The 21,436-nt window shown below is 49.3% G+C and overlaps 1 long non-coding RNA gene across 1 annotated transcript; it reads right to left on the bottom strand.

Annotated features, from left to right (window-relative positions):
- Positions 1-234: 234 nt before the first annotated feature.
- Positions 235-20,272, bottom strand: LOC309634071. Its single transcript, XR_014247833.1, has 3 exons — positions 19,989-20,272; positions 16,412-17,107; positions 235-2,504 (listed from the first exon to the last, which is right to left on the bottom strand). It is a non-coding gene; the product is annotated as an uncharacterized lncRNA (long non-coding RNA).
- Between the last annotated feature and the right edge of the window lie 1,164 nt (positions 20,273-21,436).

Raw genomic sequence — 21,436 nt, 5'->3', positions numbered from 1 at the left:
CCAGAAGTGGCCTTCAGTCCTGGAGCCGGAGCTTCACACACGCTCATGGCTGGGGTAACAGGCTCGTGAACCCATAAAAGAATGGTGCCTCCTGGGCTTCCCTGGTGGCACAGTGGTTAAGAATCCACCTGCCAATGCAGCGGACATGGGTTCGAGCCCTGGTCCGGAAAGATCCCACATGCCGCGGAGCAACTAAGCCCGCGAGCCACAACTACTGAGGCCACATGCCTAGAGCCTGTGCTCTGCAACAAGAGAAGACACCGCAATAAGAAGCCCGCGCACCGTAACGAAGAGTAGCCCCCGCTAACCACACTAGAGAAAAGCCCGCGCTCAGCAACAAAGACCCAACGCAGCCAAAAATAAAGTTAAAAAAAAAAAAAAAAAAAAGAATGGTGCCTCCTGCCAGCAGAGGGAATGTGACCTGTAGGAGGCCGGCTTCTAGCTGTCAGCAATCTGCTGGTAGCGCTGGGCCAGAGGTCCATCAGGAAGCCGAGGGCAGGAGGACAGGCTGAGCTCAAGCCTGCAGCCAGCCGTTGCCGTGAACCAGCACATCAGCTCAAGCCCAGGGGCAGGAGGGGAACCAGGGTCTGTGTGTCTGAGACAAGTCTGAGTTAATCAAGGCAAAAATGTCTGTGCTCTGTTAGCAAAAATATCCTTGCTCCCTTTTACGCTTTGCTATTTTCTTGCACTTTAGGTTTTCACCTGGGACCTCCCCTCCCTTTAGATTCAGGTAAAATGGATGGAAAACTTCCATTCTGACGGTCTTTGGATGTTAAAGGTGTCCCTAGATGTTGCAAATCTCCAGGTGAAGGAGGATACTGGGGGAGGAGGGCGTGCTTGCTTTCTGAAGACGTAAAACTCCACCCTTGTTCAACTTCTTTATTACTTTATTTATGTATTTCTGTATTTATTTTGGCCACACTGTGAGGCATGGGGGATCTTAGTGCCCTGACCAGGGATCAAACCCTCACCCCCTGCAGTGGAAGCACGAGGTCTTAACCACTGGACCGCCGGAGAAGATCCACCACGCTTGTTCCATTTCTGAAGCTCACACTGAACCTGGTGAGTTTAGTAAACCCTCCTGGAGATTTAGGAATAGACCGTGAGGATGGGCAGCTCGAGGCCATGAGGTGGAGGAGGGCTGTACCTTGCAGAAAGGCATCCAGAACACGAGGCATCTCCTTCCAGAAGATGTTCTTTGCGGACCCCGCCGTGCTGCATTTCATGTCACCCCGACCTCTCCTCTCTCCTTCCCTGCCTCACGTACAGCTGCCTGCCCCCTCCTCTGAGGTCGGGGTCCTTGCGGACATTCATCCACCCCACAGGGTCTCATCTGTCCCAACCTGGCCTAGCTCAAGATCCTCCCTGTATCGGTTGCAGTTCTGGGTTCAGCTGTGCTCTCTCTTTTTAATTTTGTTTCTCCAGGAAAGTTCCTTTTGGAAATCCCAACCTTGCTCAGCTGCACGAAGCGGGTCAGGGCAGGACTGCTGTGGGGTTGAGCGCGCGTGGAGACTCCACGTTGTCCTGGCCTCCCGGGTTCCAGGTGCCCCAGGGGAGCCCAGCGGCGGGAGGCGGGTGGAGGTGCAGCTCCTTCGTAGTTGGCACGAGTGAGGCGCTCATGCTGCAGAAGCCCTCCCAGGCAAGGGAACATGTTCCAGACACACCTACCAAGGTTGCCCTGAAGATTTCTTCAGTTTTTGTAAATTTATTTTTTATTTTTTATTTTTGGCTGTGCCACAGGGCTTGCGGGATCTTAGTTCCCCGACCAGGGATTGAACCTGGGGCCACGGCAGTGAGAGCGCCAAGTCCTAACCACTGGACCGCCAGGGAACTCCTCAGTTGTTTTATTAATAGACAATTTTTTAGAGCCTGTTGAGGTTCACAGCAAAATTGATGGGAAGGTACAGAGATTTCCCGTATAGTCCCTGCCCCCGGCAAGCATACAGCTTCCCCCGGTACCGCCATCCCCCACCAGATGGTACATTTGCTACAAGTGGTGAACCTACATTTGAACATCATTATTGCCCAGAGTCCACAGTTTACATTAGGGTTCACTTTTTTTTTTTTTTTCTGTGGCTGCATTGGGGCTTCATTGCTGCGCGCGGGCTTTCTCTAGTTGTGGCGAGCGGGGGCTACTCTTCGTTGCGGTGCGCGGGCTTCTTACTGTGGTGGCTTCTCTTGTTGCAGAGCACGGGCTCTAGGCGCGCGGGCTTCAGTAGTTGTGGCACGTGGGCTCAGTAGCTGTGGCTCGCGGGCTCTAGAGCGCAGGCTCAGTAGTTGTGGCGCACGGGCTTAGTTGCTCTGCGGCACGTGGGATCTTCCCGGACCAGGGCTCGAACCCGTGTCCCCTGCATTGGCAGGCGGATTCTTAACCACTGCGCCACCAGGGAAGCCCAGAATGTGAGTTTTGCAACCCACAAACCTGATGCCAGATCCAGGCTCTGCCACTCACTCGCTGTGCGAACTGGGACAGGTTAACTGATGTCTGTGAGCCTCGATTTCTTCTGCAAAATAATCAGAGTGGTTATAAGGGTGAAAGGGAGTATCCCAGGTACATTCGTCTGCTCAGCCTACTGCAACAGAGAACCGCAGACTCGGGGGCTTCAACAACAGAAATTTGCGTTCTCACAGTTCTGGAGGCTGGAGGTCTGAGATCAAGGCGTCAGCAGGGTTGGTTTCTTCTGAGGCCTCTATCCTGGACTTGCACATGGCCGCCATCTCTCTCAGCCCTGTGGTGGTCCCTCCTCTGTGCTTGAACACCACTGGTGTCTCTCTGTGTTCCAATTTCACTTTCTCATAAGTACACAGGTCAGGCTGGATTAGGGCCCACCCTCAAGGCCTGGCTTCATTTTAACTTAATCACATCTTTAAGGGCTCTATCTCCAAACACAGTCACATTCAGAAGTACTGGGGATTAGGGCTTCAACATATGAATATTGGGCGGTGGGGGAAACACACGATTCAGCCCGTAACACCAGGGAAAGCTTCTAGCCAAGTAGTGGCCTCCACAGGTCCTCATTATTATGAGACCCTGCCATTTCTTTCCCCAGCCTCTTTCTCCCTGCTCCTAAATCTGGAATGTTTTTGTGCTTTTGATAATTATGCAGGGGGTGACAGTAGTATTTTTCACAGAGCTTAATAGTAAAAACTAATTAATAGCAAGAAGAGAGGAAATGTGAAAAGCCTGCTCAGCATTGCTTTACGGTCTACCCTCAGGGACTTCCCTTGGGCTAGTCTTACTAGTAGAGAAATTGTCTGCTGGTTCTGAATATGTGGAAAATGTGTTACTCCCAGGTCAAAAACATGCTGGGGTTACAACCCACCTCTTGTGCCTTTTGTGATGGGCTGTTTGCTGCATAAATGAAGAAAGGGTGTTTAGAGGATATTTCTACATCCACATTAGTGGAGCCTTTTTGGTGAGGTCTCTCTTAGTAGCATTTTTTTTTTTTTTTTTTGCCACATTGCATGGCATGCGGGATCCCCAACCAGGGATCGAACCCATGCCCCCTGCAGTGGAAGCGTGCAGTCCTAACCATTGGACCACCAGGGAAGTCCAGTAGCATTATTATTTATTTTTATTGTCCTTGAAAAAGTCTAAGTAATCTTAAAATTGAAAGGCACCTCAACGTGATTGAGGGCCTTGTACGTGCCAGGTACTGTCCTGGATGTTGGGAATACAGAGAGGGTCTTGACAGGCTCTCTGCTCTCGCGGAGGTCAACTGTTTACAATAGCCCATACATCCACTGCCAAAGGTTACAAGGCAGTAGTACTTTCTATAGGTAACTTGAACCCTGGCTGGTGGTCACTGGCCTTGTGCCTGAACAGTGAGGGTGCCAGGATGCTTGCTACCTCACCAGGCCCCCCTGACGTCTGAATACGGAGTTAGATCTCTGTCCTACTTGCCCACCCCCCCCAGGTTCAAGTATCACTTTCTGCCCAGGTGAGGCTGCCACATCCTTTGATTTGGGCCAAATGGCCTCGATTCCATCAGCTCATGCCCTTGGGATTCGGTTCCCAGACCTGACCTCATCCTGTTCGGGTTTCTTACCATTGACCACTATCTCCCTGAAAGCATGGCCTCCAGAATGGACCCAACCCAGAGCAGTGCAGTGCCTGGGGTGGGATGGGGGACAGCCCTCCCCACCAAGACCCAAGGGCCATTTTCTCCACAAGCAGTGCAGTCATGGATGGTTTCTCTAAAGGCAAGAGTCTTTTTTCTCAAATTCCTAATGTTCAGACTCTTCATTAAATCACTTGACTTCTCCCTTCTCTGCGTTAGGGTTAGGGTTAGGGTTGGGTTAGGGCTACATAATCAAGTCACCTGTCTCTCATCCCCTTTATTGTTATGAATGATAATGTTCATTTATTTATAGTAATGTTGACCAGCTATGGTGTAACAAAGGCCTTGCCTTAAATATTTTATGGATTTCTAAGAGCCTGACCTGTGGTTTGAGCTGCAAAGAGGATGACAGGTATGCCTTTGTCTTTCCAGAACAGTCCCAGGTCGCTGTGAGCCCAAGGACAGGCCAGCCTCTTTTGCTCAACAGCAGTCATTGAAGCAAATTCTTATCTCTGGGTTCCAGAGGAAAAGGACTTTGGAATTCGCAAAGACAGATTTTAAAATATATGTTATACATACATAACAAGTAAATATAAATGATAATAGTAGGGAATTCCCTGGCAATCCAGTGGTTAGGACTCCGCACTTTCACTGCCAAGGGCCTGGGTTCAATCCCTGATCAGAGAACTAAGATCCTGCAAGCAGCGACGCATGGCCAAAAAAAAGATAATAATAGTCTACATGCACTTTCAGTGCACAATGTCATTCAGTCTTTACATCGACCCTGTAAGATCTTTTAACAGATTAGGAAACTGAGGCAGAACAGTGAGGTAACCTGTCCAAGGACCCAGAGCCAGTCAGCACTAAAGCCGGGACCAGTAACCAACACCACCAAGGGCCCTCCTAGAGCCAGGTGCCGGGGGAAGGTGGCGGGCAGAAAGCAGGGGGGCCCCAGAGCGCAGCCCAACCGGCTGGTGGCATTTTACTGGGGAGCCAGATGAACTGTACTTCAACACACACAAATACACACGTGTACACACACACCGCAAGCACACACGTCACACACCACACACATACCACACGTACACTACACACACACACACACACACACACACACGTCCGTGTCCGGCAAAGGAGGGGGAGAAAGAGAGCAGGACTGGGGTTCTGACTGAGAGAATCTGGGACAGCTTTACCAAAGTGACCTCTGAGTTAGATTTTGAACGACAGTAGAGTCTGAAAAGGAGGAAGGGACTTGGGCAGCAGAGGCCGCAGATCCCTCCAGGCAGGGAACAGCAGGAACAAAGCTTTGGGCCGAGGGACAAGGCAGGCACAACCTGAGGAGGGCTGGGTGTGGCCTGGGGCCTGGGGGAGGGGGCTAAGCAGGGGTTAGACTGGGGTGACGGTAGACCCAGCACGGCTTCTGTTTCGAAGAATTTCTACATACGCTCTTTCCCTGTCGTGCCTTTGGAACTCGGAATTTGTCTTCGCAGTGCCCTCTGCTTCCAGTGGTCTCCCCTCTTTATTTCCACCTGAGTTCCAGGCTAAGAATAAACGCACTTCTTCCCTGAAGCGTTTATTGATCCCGTGGCGGGAAGGACCTCACCCTCCCGAGCTACTGGAGCTGATGCCTTGTGGTCATTCGGGGTAAGTATACTGCGAGCCCTGGGAGGCAGGGACGGTGCCCTGCTCACCTCTTCCCTTTCCAGGACCCCGTTTCTGTCCCTGCACGTGGTGCTTATCCCAGCCCCTCCTCTGAATAAGTCCGCGGACTTGCCCCAGGAGCCCCCTGGCCGCTCACCCCCCCGGCCCCAGGGGGCCGCGGCACTCACTGTGCAATAAGCTTCTCTCCTCCGGGGGCAGACGGAGCTAAGCTGGACCCCTGTCTAGTCTGGACCCTCACACGGTTTGTGTTCCCCTTTCCCAGCAAACGTGCCAGGCAGCGAAGGAGGACACCTTGCCTCCTGCCGGCAGGATCTCTTGCAGGAGCCCCTCTGGGTCTACAAAGTTCGCTGGCATTTTAATGTTTCTGTTGGACAGCTCAAACCCAGGACACTTGCCCTTCATTATTACAGATGCAGCGGAATTACGACAGCGCATCTCTGTGGGCCCCCTGCCTGCCCCAGGGGAAGGACAGAGGGGCTCCAAGCCAGTCTCTGGTGTGCTGCCCCAGAGTTTGGCTGCAGGTCCTGGGCACCCATCAAGGTTCACCCTGTGGCCCAGGGAGAGTCCGGAGGTCAGGAAATAAAGGGAACACAAAGCCATTTGGTCTCCGTCTCTTACTGTCCAGAAACTTGCTTCTCACTGTGACAGAACGTGTGGAGGTGAGGCCTCACCCAGGGAGGCCGGTTGTGCCGGGCTCACTCCCGAGCCCAGAGTCCTCCACGGCCCCAGCCCCTGCGCGGACAAGGGCAGGCGGGGCGCCCATCGCTGACCTGGCACACCAGAGGCCTCCTGGTGCTTGCTTTGCCCCTCCCTGCTGAGCTTCACGCGCTTTGGTGAAGATGAAAGGAGAAAGGCATGAAAGGCCTTCATTTCCTTCCGTGCTTTGCCATCCCAAGCCCTCCTCATTCCTCTTCTCTATCCTAGTAAAGCTGAAAGGGCTCCTTGGTCAGCCTTAGTGCACTTTCCCAGCCCCATCTGGGGGCCATCGTCCGCTGGCCACATCTGTATCCTTCTTGCTGTATCTTATCTTTCTCCAGGAAACACTGAACAGCTGTGCAGATTGTTCACTGCACAACCCTGGGGGGAGCCATTCACAGACGTGAGGGGGTGAATGCACAAAGGTACACAACCACCTCGTGGGCCCCCTTCTGCATCGCATGCCCTGTCTTTGTCACGTCAGAGTCCATCAGAGGCTTCCCTGAGTTGGCGGCTCTGAGGTCCTTTTCCCGTTTTTGAGAAGAGTCTGGCTCAGAGAACTATTTCTCTATTAGAAGAAAAAACAATTCAGGGATTATGACGAAGTGGTAACTAACACTTGGCCTCAGTGTTGGAGAGAAACTAAGAGGGTGGTGAGGAGTTGGGAGAAATAGAGCATGTAAGCCTTAAAGAAAGGGATAACTTCTACTCAGTTCTGGAAGATTCTGGCCATAGAAGTGAGTAGTTCTCATCGCCCACACAGAGAAAGAAAACTGTCATCAGAGTGAGGGAGACATTCTTTCGGGCAGCAGACTGCAGTTCTGAAGGCTGTCTGGCCAGGCAGCACCTATAGGACCTGCAGGATTTTCCTCTTATGATGGCACCATCCTCCCTGCTTTGGTTCCATAACTTCCTTTTTTTTTTTCTTAAATTTATTTTATTGAAGTATAGTTGATTTACAATGTTGTGTTAATTTCTGCTGTACAGCAAAGTGATTCAGTTATACATGTATATACATTATTTTTCAGATTCTTTTCCATTATGGTTTATCACAGGTTATTGAATATAGTTCCCTGTGCTCTACAGTAGGACCCTGTCGTTCATAATTTCTTTTTATTTTTTAATTTTTAAAAAATTTTAACCATTTTTTAAAGTTGACGTGTACTTAACTTGCAACGTCGTAGTTTCAGCTGTACAGCAAAGTGATTCAGTTACACATATATATATCATAATTTCTTGATGAACACATTTTTGTCCTCACAGCAAGGCTGGGACATTTGATCTCAGGGATGAGTCCATCTGGGGACTTCCCTGGTGGTCCAGTGGTTAAGACTCTGCGCTGCCAACGCAGGGGGCGTGGGTTCGATTCCTGGTTGGGGAGCTAAGATCCCACATGCCGCGCGGTGCAGTCAAAAAAAAAGAATGAAAAACAAAAAAAGGGATGAGTCAGCTTGGATACAGTGGTGCCCTTACTAGCCCTCAAGCACTGAGCTGGTTCTCGTGGGAAAGAGGAGAAGGACCAGCAGGGTGTGTCCTCGGGGAATCCCACGAAGAATGCATTCCAAGCAGCTCTACACAGTCGCTCGCTGCACAGACCTGCCGGGTGAGGGTCCCTGGTGGGCCAGAGAGTGGCGTGGAGCTGGGGGCTGCGTTCAGGAGCAGTTCAGGGAGGGCCAGGGTGTGAGGGGAGCGGCCCTGAGGAGTGAGTGGGAATTTGTGGAGGAGGATAAACAGCTGTCCAGAGGTGTCCCCTGCGGGCCCCGGATGCTGGGGCTGATCTCCAGAGTACGCTGGACTCTCCCCCAGGGGAAGGGTCTCCCCTGAGCTCCGGGGCTGCTGGTCCAGCCATCCTGTCAGGCAGACGCTGGGGCCGGGGCTCTGGTGAGAGCCAGGGGTGGTAAGGGCTGCGAAATGAGGCCAGGTCCCCGCTATGGGCTGAATTGTGCCCCTTCCCAAATTCATCTGTTGAAGCCCCCGTATCTCAGAGTGTGACCGTATCTGGAGATACGGTCTTCAAAGGGGTGACTGAGTTAGAATGAGGCCTTTAGGGTGGGCCCTCATCCAATCTCACTGCTGTCCTTATAAGAAGAAAAAAATGTAGAGACCAGGCAGAGGACACAGAGGGGAAAAGACCACATGAGCACATGGTGAGAAGGAGACTGTGATACTGTGATATATAAAAAATATATATTTGGTCACCCAGATGACCAAAATATATTCCTCATATATATTTGGTCTCTGTCCACAGTTCCTGACTCACAGCTCCCCAAACCCTTGGAACTTCCTAAGGCTTGAGAGTGATAGATGTTAATGAGGTGACTTTTGGATCCCACCTAAGGATGGGGGCCGTTTGCCAGGGAGACCAACCAAGTGACTAGAGGGTTGGAACTTTCAGTCTTACCCGCAACCCCTGGGGAGGTGGGTGGGGCTGGAGGTTGGATCAGTTGCCATCACCAATGATTTAATCAACCATGCCTATGTAATGAAGTATCCAAAAAACCCAAAGGGATGGAGTTTGGAAAGCTTCTAGGTTGATGAACACGAGGAAATTCAGGGAGAGCCGTGTGCCTGGAGAGGGCATGGAAGGGCCCCATCCCTTCCCATATACCTTGCCCTGTGCATCTCTTCCACCTGGCTGTTCCTGACCTACATTCTTTTGTAATAAGCCAGTCATCTAGTAAGTAAAATGTTTTTCTGAGTTCTGTGAGCTGCTCTAGCAAATTAACTGTGTCTGAAGTGGGGGAGAGGGGCAGTCTTGTAGGACTGAATCCTTAACCTGTGGGATCGGATGCTATCTCTGGGTAGACATGTTAGAATTGAGTTGAATTGTAGGATACCCTGGTGGTGTCTGAGGATTGTTTGTTGGTATGGGATACCACCGCCCCCCCCCCCCAGTTAGAATTGGGTTCAGGAACCTAATTTAGTGACCATCCGTAAGCCAAGGAGAGAGGCCTCAGAAGAAACCAACATTTCTGACACCTTGATCTCAGAGTTCCAGGCTCCAGAACTGTGAAAAAATTAATTTCTATTGCTTAAGTCAAGAAACTGAGGGTGGCTTCCAGCCAAAGGCCAGCTAGGAACTAAGGCCCTCATCAGTCCAACAGCCCCAAAGGAACTGAATCCTGCTGACAACCACAGAAGTGAGTTTGGAAGTGGTTCCTCCCTGAGCTGAGCCTTCAGACGAGACCTCAGCCTTGGCCAACTACAACCTTGTGAGAGAGACTGAGCAGAGGACAGCAAAGCTGTGTCCAGGTTCCCGACGCACAGCAGCTGTGTGACAGTAGATGCGTTTTAAGGAATGGTGCGCTAATGTTACTTGGCAGTAGGTAAATAACACAATCCTGAAATAGCTCTTTGAGATGGAGGCTGGAGTTTATTCTGGGCCCAGTTAACACTGGCCTGAGGTAGACTCCTCGACTGTACCTGGAAACTGGAGTCTCCTGGGATGAATCACCTCTCCACTGACTCTCAAATTCCTCATTGATGAAATGAGAAGTTTGGACAGATTTCCAAGGTCTCTTCTGGTGCCAACTTTCTACGATATGATTAAGAGACGACAGCCAGCACACTTGGGTTGGTTGGCTTGTGGCAGCCCACTGACACCTTGCTTCAAAGCCAGTGTTGGGCATTTCAGAGTTTTGCAGAAGGCAGCCGAAGTGGGTCAAATAGTATCTCCCAAAATTCACGCCCTTCCAGAACCTCAGAGTGTGACCTTATTTGGAAGGAGGGTCTTTGCAGATGTAATTAGGTTGAGATCCTACTGGATTAGGGTTGGCCCCCCCAGATCCAATGACTGGTGTCTTTATAAGAAGAGGAAGGGAATTCCCTGGTGGTCCACTGGTTAAGACTTGGTGCTTTCACTGCTGAGGGCCTGGGTTTGATCCCTGGTCGGGGAACTAAGATCCCACAAGCCACACCACACAGCCAGGGGAAAAAAAAAAAAAAAAAAAGAGGAGGACACACAGAGACACACCGAGAAGAAGGGGATACGAAGACAGAGGCAGAGATGAGAGTGATCAGCTACAAGCTAAGGAATCCAAAGACTGCCAGGAGTCAGCAGAAGCTACGAGAGAAACAAGGAAGGATTCTTTCCTAGACCCTTTGACGGGAGCATGGTCCCGCTGACACCTTGATTTTTGGACTTCTGATCTCCAGAACTGTGAATGAATAAATTTCTACTGTTTTCAGTCCAGTTTGTGGTAATTTGATACGGCAGCCCTAGAAGACTCACACAACAGCATCTTTATTTTCTATTAAATTTATGTATACTATACAGAAGTCATTGATATTCTTGGAATTTTCATGAAGTATAGATATTCCAATATGTAGCCATGAAGAAGGATGATTTTGAAGATTTTTAGGTACTATTATAAACAGTTTTCCAAATTAAGGACAGAAAGCAGAATTATGTACAGTCTGATTATGACTGGGTAAAAAGGAGACCCATTGCAGAGGGAAAGCTGAAATAGTAGGACTGTGGAAGATTTTCTCCCTTTTAATTTTTCAAAATTCTTTAATATGTTTATATTCACTTCTGTGGAAAATATTATAGGAAAATTGCATAAAAGGAATCCAGATTTTAAGAGTGTATGTGAAACATGTAGGTGATGGAACATAATAATGACATGAGTCTGTGACCCCACTACCCACCTCTGGAGTAACAGTGTTAGCCATGAAAGTACATCACCTGTATACTTTTTCCCTATCTACCCCCTCCCTCCCAGAGGTAATACATATTCAAAGTTGAACTTCTATCACTATTTTACCTTTTTAAAAATAGTATTGCTGTGAATTATGAATCTGTAAATGGTAATTGTTCAGTCCTATTTATTTTGAGGTTTATTAGAATGGTGTACATCCTAGTTTTGTGACATGCTTTTTTGGTTCAATGTTATACGCCTAACATTGATCCATATTGATTTATATAGCTGTTCTTCACTCAGTTTCGTTGCTGTATAGCCTGCTTTTCAAATGATTCGTTTGAATTCGTTGGTATTCGTTTATGGCTTTGTCCAGGTATTTGGGAATAAAGGAATACAGGTGGGGAAAAAGGAAAATCAGATTTTGAGACAAAATTTTCAGAGAGCCAAACTCTGCACACAGGGACCTGTGGCATGATTTGACCAAGTCATGGTTGTTTTCTTTCCTCTTTCCCTCCCGGTTTGCGTATTTCCTCGCCTGCTGCCAGGACATGATTTCAGAGGGTTGCGTGCTTACCGGACCTGAGCCTGCCCAGCCCGGCTCCCATTTCAGGAAGACTCGAGGGCAGAGCCCCTGGACGGCTCAGGGCAGGGCGCAGACCTCACGGCGCAGTGAAACTCCGCTGCTTTCTTCGGAAGTGGTTAGGAAGGGTCTTTTATTTTTGGCATTTTTGCTTCCTCTCTGCAGCTTTGGCCCATGAAGTGACCTCAGCGTCTCCTGACTGTGGAGTCACATGCCTTTCTCTACCTTGGAGTCTGAGCTTTATAAAGCCCCAGCTCTTTGGCAATAGGTAACGTGTGGGCCTGATGTCAGCAGTGTGGACAAGTCTCTCCGTCACTCTCTATCCGTCCATGTGAGCACAGTGACTCCTGGGGCGCCCCGATTTGAGCCTCCTTAGAGGAACCCACAGCGCACACTGTCCTGAGACAGGCCCTGACCCGCTAATGACAGCCCTCACGGGCTGCTTTGGTTTACAAAGCCTCCCCAGACACACTCCCATATGATTCCTGCAGCAACCCTGCGGGCAGGCAGGCACTCCAAGTCCATTTGACGGAGGGGATGGTCCATTGCCAAGTGGGACAATGGGGTGGGAAAAGTGTGGTCAGAGAAGATGCTGGCATTTATTTATTAAGACTCTTCTCTGGGCCTTGCCCGGCACTGCGTGCTCTGTACACGCTTGACCCTTTAAACAAACTTGTGAGGCAAGTAGTATTTTCATGCTATTTTTTAAAAAAGACAACTGTTATGTTCCTCCCTCCACCCCCTAAATTCACATGTTGAAGTCCTTACCCCCAGTGGATGGTATTAGGTGGCGGGGCCTTTGGGAGATAATTAAGTTTTTATAAAATTAGGAGATTGGGGCCCCCATGATGGGATGAGTGTCCTCATAGGAGAAAGATCAGAGCTCTCTCTCCAGCACATGAGGACACAGCGCCAAGGCACCTCTCACCCAGACACTGGATCTGCTGGCGCCTTGGTCTTGGGTTTCCAGCCTCCAGAAATGTGAGAAGCAAATGTTGGGTTAGCTACCCAGTCTATGGGATCCTTGTTATTGATTCTGAATTGTCTAGGACGATGACCAGGCTCACAGTGTAGAGTGACACAGAAACCAGGGGAAGAGCAGAAACTGAAACTCAGCCCTGGGTCTCAGGTTGAGTGCTTTTGCCCATTGCTGACTACATTATGAGCAACCGATTACACCAAAACTTAGTACAGGCCTGCTTCAGGGTACTGTGGGTTTGGTTCCAGGCCGCCACAATAGAGCGAATACTGCAATAAAGCGAGTCACATGAATTTGTTTCGCGGTGCATATAAAAGTTATGTTTATGCTATACTGCAGTCTGTTATGTGTGCAACAGCATTAAGTCTAAAACAATGTACGGGGAGTTCCCTGGCGGTCCAGTGGTGAGGACTCTGTGCTCTCACTGCCGGGGCCCTGGGTTCAATCCCTGGTTGGGGAACCAAGATCGCACAAGCCGTGCGGCTCAGCCAGAAGAGAAAATAATAATAATAAAATAAAACAATGTACATACCCTAACTAAAAAATACTCTCTTGCTAAAAAATGCTAACCCTCATCTGAGCCTTCAGCAAATCACACTCTTTTTGCTGGTGCAGGGTCCCGTCTCGATGTTGATGCTGCTGGCTGATCAGGGAGGTGGGTGCTGGAGGCTGGGTGGCCGTGACAATTGCTTAAAGTAAGACCACAGTGAAGTGTGCCTCATCCGTTGCCTCTTCCTTTCATGAATGATTTCTCTGTAGCAGGCAATGCTGTTTGATAGCATTTTACCCAAAGTAGGACTTCGTTCAAAATTGGAGTCAATCCTCTCAAACCCTGCCACTGCTTTATCAACTAAGTTGATGTCATATCCTAAATCCTTTGTTGTTGTTTCAACAGTCTTCACAGATTCCATCTCAAGAAACCACTTTCTTTGCTCATCCATAAGAAGCAAATCCTCGGGGTTTCCCTGGTGGCGCAGTGGTTGAGAATCCGCCTGCCAATGCAGGGGACACAGGTTTGATCCCTGGTCCAGAAAGATCCCACATGCTGCGGAGCAACTAAGCCCGTGTGCCACAACTACGGAGCCCGTGTGCCGCAACCACTGAAGCCCGTGCGCCTAGAGCCTGTGCTCCGCAACAAGAGAAGCCACCGCAATGAGAAGCCCGCGCACCACAACGAAGAGTAGCCCCTGCTTGCTGCAACTGGAGAAAGCCCATGCGCACAGCAACAAAGACCCAACTCAGCCAAAAATAAATAAATAAAATAAATAAATTAAAAAAAAAAAAGCAAATCCTCACCCATTCAAGGTTTATCATGAGATTGTAGCAATTTAGTCACATCCTTAGGCTGCACTTCTAATTCTAGTTCTCCTACAGTTTCCACCACATCTGCAGTGACTTCCTCCACTGAAGTCTTGAACCCCTCCAAGTCATCCATGAAGGCTGGACTCAGCTTCTTCCACACTCCTGTTCATGTTGATATTTGGACCTCTTCCCATGAATCACGGATGTTCTTAATGGCATCTAGAATGGTGAATTCTTTCCAGAAGGTTTTCAATGGACTTTGCCCAGTTCCATCAGAGGAATCTCTATCTATGGCAGCTATAGCCTTATTAAATGTATTTCTTAAGTAGTAAGACTTGAAAGTCGAAAGGACTCCTTGATCCATAGTCTGCAGGCATTGTGTTAACAGGCACAAAAACAACATTAATGTTACTGTATGTCTCCATCAGATGATGGGTGACCAGGTGCACTGTCAATGAGCAGTAATATTTTGAAAGGAATCTTTTATTCTGAACAGTAGGTCTCAACATGAGCTTAAAATAGTCAGTAAACCATGCTCTAAACATGTCATATCATCCAGGCCCTGTCGTTCCATTTACAGAGCACAGGCAGAGTAGATTTAGCATAATTCTTAAGGGTCCTAGGAGTTTGGGAATGGTAAGTGAGCACTGGTTTCAACTTAAAGTCACCAGCTGCATTAACCTAATGAGACAGTCTGCCTGTCCTTAGAATCTCTGAAGCCAGGCATTGACTTCTCCTCTCTAGCTATGAAAGTCCTAGGTGGCATCTTCTTCCAATATAAGGCATTTCATCTACACTGAAAATCTGTTCTTTAGTGTAGCTGTTATGGATTCCAAGCTCGCACTGCATTTAGGCCCCTATAGGACAATGACGGAAGGGAAACTGCCCTGCCCTGGGAGTGGCTCCTGGCCCAAATTGGGTGCCCTATTGGGTCTTAGATGGCGATACCAGACCAGGTCCCTGTGTCCCAGGAACTAACACAGGATTTTCTAATTGATCCCTACGAGGAGGGGGAGCCAGTACCACAGCTTCCTGAGCCCCAGTGTCGGGAACTGGGGCTGGATGGGAATGAGAGGCAGTGGGAGGGGTGGGTATATTGGCATAACAGCTGGAGCAGTTGGGACAGCCAGCTTGGCCAGAGGTTGGAGCACCATATCCTAAACCTTGTTCCCTTTCTCTTCTTCCTGTATGACAGATTTTCCCTTGGGTTTCTTTTACCATAAGGTGACAGTTGTCTGACTTTTTCCCACCCGGATATAAGAGCACAAATGCTTTCACATAGAGGATTTCGTCATTCTTCCTCACGTCTTCACAGAATAGCTATAGAGCCACTCAAGGCCACCGTGAAACCATAAATAGCAATTGATCATCTCTAACCATTAAAAGGACGCCTTTTTGCCTTGGCATCAACCAACTGGGCTGAATTCTGGGATGCGGCTTTTGGTGATTTTAGGAACCAAGTGGAAACTTTCTCTTTTCCCTGGGAATGTCCCACTTTTGGAAAAGAGCAGACAGGTATGTTGGTTCTTTTCCTCAATTTGACATCAGTCTGTAAATGGAGAAATGGTACCAAAATAAAATGAAATAAGAAACCCAAAGAACAAACAGAAAACCCTAAATAAACCCTCAAGTTTTGTCTCGGGGGTTTTACATATCACAAGAACCGTCAACCCAACCCCCATGCAATGTGACTCCTTGGCCAGGCCAACGATACAGGAGACCACAAACAATGTAATTAACAGAGCAAGGGTGACAGTACATGATGCACAGGGTCCCAAGATAACCCTGCCTAAGCCACTCCTGGAGATCCTAACAGGCACTGTAGTCATACATTGTTACAATAAAATGTCATCTTCCTGTCAGTCATGGGTTCATAGCTGTAATCAGACCACTTGTCCAAAATGCACCCCAGAGGACCTTCTTTAGGGATAGTTGAAACGTTCCCCAATTTTTTTTTTTTTAATTTTATTTATTTATTTATTTATTTATGGCTGTGTTGGGTCTTCGTTTCTGTGCGAGGGCTTTCTCTAGTTGCGGCAAGCGGGGGCCACTCTTCATCGCGGTGCGCGGGCCTCTCACTATCGCGGCCTCTCTTGTTGCGGAGCACAGGCTCCAGATGCGCAGGCTCAGTAGTTGTGGCTCACGGGCCCAGTTGCTCCGCGGCATGTGGGATCCTCCCGGACCAGGGCTCGAACCCGTGTCCCCTGCATTGGCAGGCGGATTCTCAACCACTGCGCCACCAGGGAAGCCCAGTTCCCCAATTTTTAAAGACAGAAATACCAGACAAACAAAACACAAATGGCACACACAAATGCTAGCATCCAAAGAAACAAACGAACTGGTTCACAGATCAGGTACAAGTCTAGCAACTCATTCCTCTCTCCAACAGGGTACCCCACTCAAATACAAAGCAAACTGGCTTATTCTGGAGAAAAAAAGCCCAAAACAGAGGAAATAAAATTTCTGGCCATACACCAGAGTGACTTACCCTACGGTATTGAGCCTCTCAGCTCCCAGATGTCAATTCCCTGCTCCACTTGCCAAGTGGCAGCCAGCGCTGCTTCAGGGAATTTTGAAGCAAAGAGTCTCAGGACAAGTGTTCCCAGCAGCTGTCCGGGCCTTACCAGAAAATTCCGCGATCTGGGGCCTGCAGGCCACAAGCAGCAAGGCTCCTGGCTGGCTTCAGAAGATGGTAGACTCGTGTCCCAAGGAGCCATCTTCCCCTAGTTAGTATTCAGACTTCTTTTATACTGAAAGGGGTGGGAGTAAAGTCCTGGTTCAGTCAGCCTCCAGAGGGGATGCGTTCATTTCTTCCTGCCGGCAGCCATTCGCAGGTGGGCCTGGTCAGGGTGTTTCCTGGGAGCTAAACACAGGTGTTTTAGCTTCGTGCTCACTACCTGGGGGGCAGGGTTCCCAGGGATGGGCCATTATGTATCATTTAAGCTTCTGGGAAACATCCTTTCAGTGATTAACTTGTAATAGAATACAAAGGGTCTTCCTTATTACATAGCACCATCGTGAATTATCTGAGCTAGATCTCCTGGGTCACTTGCTGCAGCTTCTACATCAGCACTTGCTGCTTCACTCTGCACTTTTACGTGGTGGAGACGGCTTCTTTCCTTCAACCTCATGAACCCGTCTCTGCTAGCTTCACTTTTCTTCGGCAGCTTCCTCATCTCTCAGCCTTCAAAGAAATGAAGAGAGTTAGGGCCTCGCTCTGGATTAGGCTTTGGGTTAAGGGAACGTTGTGGCTGGTTTGATCTTCTATCCAGACCACTAAACGCTTTCCAGATCACCAATAAGGCTGATGAGTTTCAACACATGCCTACATTGGGACTTCCCTGGCGGTCCAGTGCTTAAGACTCCACACTTCCAATGCAGGGGGCACAGGTTCCATCCCTGGTCGGGGAACAGACTTCCATCCCCCCAAAGTTTCCTTGTGCCCCTTTGTAATTCATCCCTGCTTTCACCCTTGTCCCCAGGCAACCACTGATAAGCTGTTTGTTACTGAGTATTTTCATTTTCGAGAATCTTATATTACTGGAACCACACAGGGCATTCTCTTTTATGTCTGGCTCCTTGCATTCAACATAACGATTTTGAAAATCATCCATGTTATTATGTGTATCAATAGTTTGTTCCTTTTTAAAAAATATATTTTTTTTATTGAGGTATAGTTGTTTTACAATGTTGTGTTAGTTTCTACAGTACAGTGGAGTTCCCTGTGAGTTTGTTCCTTTTTAAAAATTAAACAACATTAACAGCTTTATTGAGGTACAACTGGCATACAATAAACTGCATGTATTTAACGTATACACTTTGATAAATTTTGACCCATGAATATGCACAATGAAACCATCACATTAATGAAAATAATGAAAACATCCATCACTCCCCAAAGTTTTCTTGTGCCCCTGGGGGCACTGCTGCTTTTCTCTGTCCCCCGCCCCCCGGCCCCAGGCAACCACTGATTTGGCTCTAACTATGGATTCAACTACATTTTCTAGAATTTTATATACGTGGAATCATATCGTATGGGCTCCTTTTTGTCTGGCTTCTTTTTTTAAAAAATATATTTATTTATTTATTTATTTATTTTTGGCTGCACTGGGTCTTCATCGCTGCGCGCGGGCTTTCTCTAGTTGCAGTGTGCAGGCTTCTCATTGTGGTGGCTTCTCTTGTTGCGAAGCACGGGCTCCAGAGCACAGGCTCAGTAGTTGTGGCTTGCAGGCTTAGTTGCTCCGCGGCGTGTGGGATCTTCCTGGACCAGGGCTCGAACCCGTGTCCCCTGCACTGGCAGGCAGATTCTTAACCACTGCGCCACCAGGGAAGTCCCTTGTCTGGCTTCTTATATGTAGATTCGTCTCTGTAGGTACATGCTCACTTTTTTTTTTTATTACTGAGTAGTATTCCATTGAATAGACCACAGTTTGTTTTATTCACTCACCATGGATGGAAGTTTGGGTTGTTTCCATTTCTTGGCTATTATAAAGAAAACTGCAATGAACACTTGAGCGCAAGTCTTTGTGTGAATCAGTATTTTAATTCCTGCTGAGCAAATACCTAAAAGCGGAATGGCTAGATCACCTGTAGGTGTATGCTGAATTTTTCAAGCAACTGTCAAACTGTTTTTCTAAGTGGTTATACCTTTTTACACTCCCACCAGCAGTGGGTGAGTTCCAGCTCCTCCACATCCTCACAAGCACCTGGTGTGGTCATCCTTTAGCGTAACAGTCCAGTGGGCAGGCAGTTGTATCTTGTCATGGTTTTAATGTGCTGATGACTAGTGATGTTAAACACTTTTTCATGTTCTTATTGGCCATTCATATACCTTCTTTTGTGAAATGTTTATCCAAGCCTTTTGCCCATTTTTGAAATTGGGCCATTTGTCTTCTTCTGAGTGAGTGAAATGCAAAGTATAGAGAGTGCTACGAACATGTAAATTATTTACACAGGGACAGTGCGCCCTGCCTAGTTTTCCTTCTGACTTTTATAGCTTGCTGCCTACATCTAGTGGTGGTGGTGGTGGTAGAGGGGAACTATAAGGACCTGGGCAAATGCAGCCGACAGGGTCACATGCAGAGGACGGGGGTGGGGTGAGGTTGGCGGGCATCTTATGGCATCATAACCTCTGAAAGAGGGTCCATGTATCTGGAAAGGTCACTGCGTCTGGGCACCCCTTCCCACTTTTTTGATCTCAGCCCCTATATGGCTCCAGGTTGAAATCCCCTCAAACTACGGACGTACAAATTTCCAGGAAATGTGGCTGCAAAGCGCAAACACCAGAGCTTAATCTTATCTCCAAACTGATGTCTGCGTAAAGCCGAAGCAGCCAGGATGTGGGTTTGGTGGTCTTTGCTCTGCTGCCTCAGGGAGGTTTTGTGGATCACAGGGCAATGATTTGCCAGTAATGATGACTGGGGTGAGGATATTAATAATTCTTTACACTTACTGAGCACACAACAATTTAAAAAGTCTGTCCTTCAAGGGTTCGAGCCCTGGTCTGGGAAGATCCCACATGCCGCGGAGCAGCTGGGCCCGTGAGCCACAACTACTGAGCCTGCGCGTCTGGAGCCTGTGCTCCGCAACAAGAGAGGCCGCGATAGTGAGAGGCCCGTGCACCGCGATGAAGAGTGGCCCCCGCTCGCCGCAACTGGAGAAAGCCCTCGCACAGAAACGAAGACCCAACACAGCCAAAAATAAAAAAAATTTAAAAAAATAAAGTAAAATAAAATAAAAAGTCTGTCCTTGCCTAGTGTCCTTTTTCCCTTTGAGACGGGCAGGGCATTGGTCAGTGTGCCCATTTTACAGGGAAACTGACTGAGGGTCTGACAGGCTGGGAGTGACGGCGGCAGGACCCCTTCTCCAGCCCAGAGAGGCCTGTGGAGTCCTTCCCGGGGCAGCCTCAGCATCGCATGGCTGTGGCCTCCCACAGAGTCTACCTGCTTCAGGGGTACCTTATCTTCTCTCTTTTCCCTGTGGATCCCGCCTTCCCATTTTTATTTATTGAACAAACATACACTGTTCACCGAACCAATAACGAAATGAGAAACAAGTGTACTTACTGGACTCCGGAGCCACAGGAACCCGAGTAAATCCTATAATCTCAAGGGACCAGTTTCCCCGAGGCTCGCAGACGGGCCGCCGCCGTTCGCGCCCCCTCGTCGTACGTAGATTGGACAGACCCCCTTCTGGAGCCTCACGCTGAAGCCAGCCAAGAGCTGGCGCCCTGGGTTTGTATTCGTTTCGAATTCAGCCTGCGGGTGGGTCCCTGGAACCCCACGAACCTCGGTCTTCCCGGCGAGGCTCCAGGATCCACGTCAGCCGCAGGCCGCCTTTCCAGCCGCTGCGAGGCCGCGGCATCCTCCGTTACTGCCGACAGCGCCACCCAGCGGCTCACCTGGGAACAGTCGCCACCGCCCGGAGAAAGGGAGGGGGGTTCCGGGCGCGGAGCGGTGGGGGAGCCCCGCTTTGGTCCCGATTCGCTGGGTCGGATGGAAACCACCCCAGGCCGGGGCGGGGGCCTTCTCCCCGTGGAGGACGGACGGCGACACACAAGCCAGCTAGAGCCACCTCCGTTGCTTCTGCTGTCGTGACTTAAGGTTTTCCCCTTTTCCCGTCCCCGGAGTGGGCTCTGTGTGTGCCCAGGGCTGCGACTTGGGGGGAGCCCTGTGCTGGGTCTGTCGGGGGGCGCTCCCGTCCGCACCTGCAGCATTTTCACAGATGCACGCGGCGCGCGGGTTTCTGTCTTCGCCTTCCCCGCAGGCCTCCTGGGAATTCCTGTCCCCTCCTGTTCCTCCCCTTCCTTCCTCTTTTTCATTAAACGCCTCCGTTTTCTGGACACGCAGGTGTCTGCCGCTGAATGACCCAAGGCGTGCAGTCAAGGGACTTGGGATCCAGAGACAGCTGTGCCCCGTGTGAGCATCTTGTCCTAGGGCACGTGGGGCAGGAGAGGCTCACGGTCGAAAACAGAGCTTCCTTGATTGGCTCGCACCCTCCAAGCTCTGCTGTGGAGCGCCCTGAGCCTGTAGGTCGGGGGACAAAAGCCCCCCCCCCCTGGCCCCCGGAATCCCAGACCCCATCTTCTGGCTCAGCCTACTCCTCCAGCCTCACCTCCCAGGCAGGTGGCCTCGCTGTTCCCCCAGAACATTCCCATAATTTCCCACTAGTGTCTCCCCCTGGAAGGCAGCTCAGCTCCCTTGGCCTGAAATCTGCACATCCACACAGGCTCTGCTTGCTCCCTGAGCCTTCACAGACATCTGACAAGAGTCTCTGCCACCCGAGCTCCAGGACCAAAAGCTCATATTGGACGTGTGGACACGGTTTGTTAATTATCTTAATGTTTTTCTAATTAGAAGGGTGATATGTGTGCTGTTCTGTACAAAACATTTAAAGAAAAAGTAAGAATCACCCATTAAACTACTACACTGATATAACTACTATTAATTTTTAATTTTTAATTAGTACATTCCTCTAGACTTATAATTTTTTCTGTGAAAGTACATGTATTTTA

The sequence above is a fragment of the Balaenoptera borealis genome, assembly GCF_965194805.1.
Source record: "Balaenoptera borealis genome assembly, chromosome: 8".
NCBI classification, from domain to species: domain Eukaryota; kingdom Metazoa; phylum Chordata; class Mammalia; order Artiodactyla; family Balaenopteridae; genus Balaenoptera; species Balaenoptera borealis.
This window is presented reverse-complemented; position numbering and strand designations above follow the sequence as displayed.